The sequence below is a fragment of the Otolemur garnettii genome, unplaced genomic scaffold, assembly GCF_000181295.1.
Source record: "Otolemur garnettii isolate 467f Iridium unplaced genomic scaffold, OtoGar3 scaffold00111, whole genome shotgun sequence".
NCBI lineage: Eukaryota > Metazoa > Chordata > Mammalia > Primates > Galagidae > Otolemur > Otolemur garnettii.
In genome coordinates, this window is record NW_003852506.1 from 6856407 (window position 1) to 6863391 (window position 6985).

Genomic DNA, 6985 nt, shown 5'->3' on the forward strand with positions numbered 1-6985 from the left:
GCTTTGGGTAGTATGGACATTTTAACAATGTTGATTCTTCCCAGCCATGAGCATGGTATGTTTTTCCATTTGTTAACATTTTCAGCTATTTCTGTTCTTAGAGTTTCATAGTTCTCTTTATAGAGATCTTTCACATTTTTTGTTAGGTAAACTCCTAAATATTTCATCTTCTTTGGCACTACTGTAGATGGGATAGAGTCATTGACTGCTTTTTCAGCTCGGCTACTGTTGGTATATATAGTAATTTTTCTGTAGTACCATGTAGTGACCTGAATTTTTTTGGCAAATGTTTGAATCAAAGTGAATTAGTTTCCAGGTGAGTTCATTAAACTCTGAAGATGGATATTTGTGTGCCACATGAGTAATGAGAGTGAAAGACAATGTTTTTAGTAAGTGCATATTTTTTACATACCTGGGCAAAATGGATGTTTGAGTAAGCAGTTAAATATTGGCTTTTATTTTTAGCATTTCACATCCTTGGAATTCTAGGCATCCTTGGCATAAGGAATTCTAGGCTGCCAAACTTGTGTTTTAGCAACTTACAGTAATCCTATCGCAAAGAACAATGAACCTCATGTATTAATCTAATGTGCAGAACCACTTATCCAGGATCAGGCACTTTATGCTAAAACTAGCAATTGCAAGCAGATTTTGCTTACTTGTTTCAGTAAGTCTGAATTGGTAGCCAGGTTTTTGTTTGGACATCACCAGGATTTTAAGATATGGGAAGTTAAAATAAGTATGCTAAAGAGTACGTGTTATATTTCTTTCAAATAGCAGAAGTTTGGTCTTGGCAGGTTCTGCTTGAGAGAACACCTACTCAGAAACAATTCTTATGCTTTCCTTCAGTTAGGGTGCTGGTAAAAAAAAATGGTTTTGTAGATCTCTAACTTTAGTGCCTGTTCTACCACCAAAGTGAGTAATTAAGCGGAAAAAGAAACAGACTCTATAAAATAACTGAAAGAGGTTTATTCTGGGCCAACATGACTGACTGAGGCTCAGGGAAGAGATTATATTAGGAAGTCCTGAGAAAGTGCACCACAAGGCAGCTGAGTTACAGTCTCATTTTGTATATTTTAGGGAGAAAGAAATTTCAGATAAAATGATAAATCAATACATGGAAAGTATACATTGGTTTGGCCTTAAAAAGTAGCGTATCTTGAAGGAGAGGCTTCTAGGTTGGTGGATTCAGAAATTATTTGATTTGTAATTGGTTAAAGGAATAAGGCTTTGTCCTAAAGCTTCCAGTCAGTGGGAAGAAGTGCTTTAAGTTGAGATGGGGAAATTTACTAATCTTAGAGCTAACTACTAACTACAATTTACCAAAGCCATCTGTTGAGCAAATTGATGGCCTGCAGGCATGACTTAACCTTTGCCTTGCATAGCCTTAGGTTTTGTTTGTAATTTAGTATATTATTGCCACAAAGAGTCTGTTTTGTCAGTCTCTCCTGTTTCCATAGGAACAAAAAGATATTTCTAAGGTGTATTAGACACAAAATGTGCCTTACGAATATATGGAATTTTTCTATAGTACCAATTCAGTGGCCTGATCTCTGTTTTGACATTAATATTGATGAGTTGTGGTGTCTAAAACTCCAAAAGGGTGGGGGCACATGGAAGTGAGTAGGACTTTCCTTCTTATCGTGGCAGGGAACTCAATTTTAAGGTTTTTCTGGGGTTCCTTTGGAGAAGGGAGGGTCCATTCATTGGTTGTGGGGCATAGAATTTTACTTTTAGTTTACACTGGAAATGACCATGAAAGCAGTTAGTGGACATAACCATATTTCAGCCTCAGTGAAGTCAGAGTCTATACCGCAAAACATTTGGAGGTTGTTAAAAGTACCAAATTAGGGGAAGCACATGGTCCAGGGGATCCTTGTAACCTCAATGTAACTTTGAATGCCATTGACTTATGTTTGAAAAAGCTTTCTCAGAGTCCACATGAAGGGATGTTCCTTTAAGACCCTCCAAACTGATTAAAAAGCTAGTTATACAGGAGGGAGACTCTGAAAACAGAGTCTGGCTGTCTCTGGAATTTCCTGGAAGGGACTGTGGGAGTGGAAAACAAGGTAAGTTAATGCACATTTCAGTTACACGTTGCACCTGTTTTCTCAGACAAATGGCTGAATACATTTTTGTGGTTGCTCTATATGGTTTCTTTGTACTTTGATCACATAAACCATTGGCTGCCAATTAGTTTTACTAATAGAACGTGTATGTGCATAACTTTGTACTGTTAAGCTTGCAAGGAATAAAGTTAGGTGCTGCATGCCAAAGCGAGCTTCAGTCTCCCCTCTTTAAGACATTTCAGCCCAGACTTTTCCTTTGCGACACCAATTCACACAGCACATCCTCAAGCACAGCAGCTGTACAAGGACAACCAGCTCCTGGATGATGGAAGACACTGGGTGAGAGTGGCTGCACCAGCCAAGCATCAAGGCCACAGAGGGGCTGGCCGTCAGGTCAGACAATGCCTTTGAGGCCCTGTACATTGAGCTCTTCTCCAGCCCTCCAGAGCTGCCCCATGTGAGGAAGCCTCAGGATTCAGAAAGCAGCACTTATGAACAGATTGCACAATTGGAATCACTGGTCTGCCCCCAAGAGGCCTATTCCACCCAGTAAGAGAAATTTAGATATCTGGGGAAAAAAAAGTACTAAATTAGTAATCAGGATGACATGGACCATGATACGTAACGTATTCAATTATCTCTGATTATAAGGACCTATTCTGATGGACATACAAAAAGACAGGAAGCCAGTGAAATGTTATGTGACTTAAATTCACATATTTTCTGACTTTCATCAGATCTTCCTCTTCATGGTCGCTCTACTTTTTGCTGACTTGATAATTCTGACATTATGTTCTGTTGATGACTTTGAAATACTATTGGTTAACAGTTCTAATTGGTAAACACATTCAACCTACCTAAATGGATTTGTCTTCACCAAATGGTCTTTGTGACCTAAAGTTGATGACTCTAAGGAACTTTTATTTAGCTAGTAATAGAGCCAGACACACTTTTTATGATCACTTGGGCTTACACCATTTTTCAGTGATATCAGTTGCTGGCACATACATGAGACCTAGTCCAAGTAACATTTGAGACTCTTTACAGACTCTTTAATTCAGGTGACTGAATTAAACGCAGAGAATTGCATTTATCAAGAGCTCAAAATAGCTACAGAAGCAGGAATGCTTTCATTTATTTATTCATTTGGACAGTCAAGACTGTAAACAAACAAACTTACCACATGGTAAAGGTTCTGCAGAAGTGAAACACAGTTGACTGAGGGACTATGGTAGCTTGGGTGACTGAGGGTGGCCCCTATAAGGATGTTTCACTTAAAATAAGGTTTGAATTAAAAGAAGGCATTAGTCATCAGAAGATTAAAGGAATGTGCCTTCTAAGTGGGGCGAACAGCTAGGGTTAAGACCTTTAATTTGGGAATAAGGATGGCGTGTTAGAAGAACAGAATAAAGGAAGGAATTTAGAGGAAGTCTAGTGAGTCAGGGAGAGAGTGGTTGGCCATTGGTCTGGTGTGTGTGGAGAGAACAGATTACACAGGGCTTTGTAAACCAAGGCAAGCATGCTGGGTTTTCTTTCGAGTGTGGTGGAAGACATTAGAGGATGTTGAACTATTAATATGATCTGGTTTGATGTTTTATGAAGGCCCCTCTGGCTTCTATGGGAAGTATACACCTTAGAGACAGCACGGGAAACCCAGCTACAAGATAATTCAAGTGAGGAATGATTTTGGTGACTTGGATAAGGGTGATATTAGAGGAATGTGGCAAAATGGAGGAATTTTGGGTGCTTATAAATGCTGAACCTCCATGATTGTGAGATTAAAATATATAACCAGTACCATAAGGGCATGGGATCTCTTAAAGAACTGTCGTGTGTGGTTGGTATGTTAGACCTTGGAAGTTTTAGCCATGACTAGGCTATATTATATTTGGTATATAATTTGAGTTTAGTGTGCCTTTGTGTTCCCAAATATATAAGAAATGTACCACCCAAAGTTGTGAGGAAAGAATAAAGTGAATACACAATGCTATTTATAAGAGTTTAGGCAAATTACTCCATCACTTAAGATATTTATGGCTGTCTATAGCAGCAAATTTCAACTCAAATGAACATAAACAATAATGATATTTATTTTCTTCCATTTCTGATAGTTCAAAGGGTAAAGTGGATTCCAGATAGAATGAATGGCAACCCAAGGAGATCCTCAAGAATTCAGGTTCTTGTCATGTGTCTTCTCTGTCTTTCTTGATCCTAAAACCAGTTCCCCTCATGGCAGCAAGATGGTTCTTTGTGACAATTAGAAGTTCAGGCTTCCTAATCCCTGTCCAGCAAAAAAGAAAGAGAGTACAAGCACTTCTTACCAATTTAATTAGAACAAATTAGGCCATAGACTTATGCTAGAACCAATATCACTTTTCTGGGCAATGGCATGCCCAAGATTGGCTTAGGGTAATCAGGATTTCTTCAGCAAGGAGGATAGGGTGAATGCCTGAATCAGATCAAAGTTCTGAAAGGAAGGAAAGAAGAAATATGGTTGGATAGGTAATTAGCAGCATTTATGAAAATGATCTAATATTCATTTTTATAAAATCAGCAAACACTATTTGCATTTTAAGATCTTAAGGGACTAAAAATATGGTGTGAATAATTCTTGAAATAATAAAAAGCTTTACCTCCATAGGAAAAAATGTAATGAAGCAACTTCAGAAACACGGCTACTCAAATCAAATTCAAAGATCTTAAATCATAGAAATGTGGTAATTTAATTTTCTACCCCACGCTAAAGGAAAATTTATGAGACAGGTATAATGTGGTATGTTGTGGACTGTTGGAATTTGAACAAGTTGTCTTACTTGATTTTCACATTTTGATATGTTTTTCCTTCCTATCCCCATATACTCCCTTTCTTTAAATTCCTATTAAATTTTTCTCTTTTGCAAAATAATGGCATGTTAATAACAGGGCAGACCTCATTTTCTATTCCTCCGTAATGACATTAGCAGAGACCCTCTATGGTGATTGACGTTAAAGGAGTTTCCAAGAAAAATGATGTGTTTTGAAAGCGAATGGTCTTGCCCTTCATGATAATGCCCTATGCAAGACATTATATCAATTTGGTAATTATACAATGCAGGTGAGAATAAAATCTGTTGTTGACATAGGTATTGAATTTGACTGGACTCAGATTGCAACTTGCAATTAAAAATCCACAGATGGTCATCTCTTCAAGTGACAGTAGTTAGAAACTAAATAAATACTACTTTATATAAGCGTCATGCGTAAGACATGCACATTTTCTATTTTGTTAAAAGTACCCTATTTTTCACAAACCACTATATCATTTATCTTCCTAAAAGCCTTAATTCAATTCAACAATAAGCAGAATACTTTTTGTAGTTTTTCTTCTAAATCACTCTTCTGGTAGATTCTTATTATGGTTGAGTTCAAAAGTACAATGATTTGTTAAATTGCTACATTCTTTATCCATAATTTGCATGAAATCTTTGGGGGGGGGAGGAACACCTCTAACTAGAAAATAGGCCTTTATTAAGTTTTAAAATTACTGGTATTTGACAGCTGGCAAAGATTTCCTTGGAGCAGAAAACTGTGCAATTTGACAAGCACAATATACTTTTTTCAGAACAGCAATGCAGCCCTAACTGTCCTCCTGAGTAGGATTTATTTAATCCACAGAAATAATAATTATAGAACTTCAGCTACAGTCTACTCTTTTATTCACAGTATTTTTGACACTCTTGACTCCTGCTGCCTCTCTCCTCCAGTCTCTTCTGATATTCCCTTCTGATTTCCTGCCTACCACTCTACACCACCCTTAGGACTCTAACACGGCTCTTCTTTGCTCTCTCGTCTATTAAAGGAAATCATTCCCTATGGTTCTCTTCTGCGTATCTTCCCTACCTTCTTCTCTATTGTTTCAACAGTCCTTCATCTTCTGATGAACTTCACTCAATCCCATTTGTCTGCTTGCAGCTTCCAAATCTGCATCTTCCTTCTCAGACCAGATTTCAGCTCCCCATAGCTGACCAGATGCCTCTCTGTGGCTATTACACAGATGTCTGAGCCTCCAACGTGACCTCAGCTGAAATTGTCTCACACAAGCGTTCCTCTGGGTGTCAGCTAATGGCACTCATTCCCCCATGGCCCTACATATAATTTGTCACTTCACACATGATTCTACTTCTGAAATATCTCTTAACTCTCTCTTCCTTGCCATGACCAATACGACTGTGTTGATTCTACCCCCACTATTAACTGGATATTTGCTATACTTTGTGTCTGAACGTCCTGCCTCTTTATGCTTCAATCCATTCTCTGCATTTATCCATTCCTATGTTTCTCTTGATGTTCCCTTGTCCAATGAATAAGGTCTGGACATTCAAATGCCTCTGTACAGCCTCGCAGCCTTGGTTTTCACTCTCATTCCCATGCCTCTATTAGCCATGTCAGAATTACTTGTTTCCACATATGATATGTACATTTTTTACATAAAAGTTTTTATTATTGTTTAAAGATTTACATTTTATTATTATTATTTTACTTTCCCTCAGGCTATTTCTTCTACCTTTATTTCCATCTCAAATTATTACTTCCCCTGAGCCTTTGTGTTTGTTATTCTCTCAGTGCGTAGCACAGCAAGCCTCCTTCTCTTTGAAGATTCCACATGAAATGTCATCTTGTTAGAGAAACTTTCCTGACCATCTACTTCTTCTGCCTTAGTTATCTCTATCTTAGGATCAGGTTTATTTTCTTTACTCATCGCTCTCAAAAATTCTTCTGTTCCTGTATTTGTTTATTTCTGCCTCCCCAACTAGAATATATTTTATTGACTGGAGAGGACTTAGTCTTTTTTAAATTTTTTTTTGAGACAGGGTCTCACTCTGTTGCCTCAGATAGCATGCACTGGCATCATTACAGCTTATAGCAACCTGAAACTT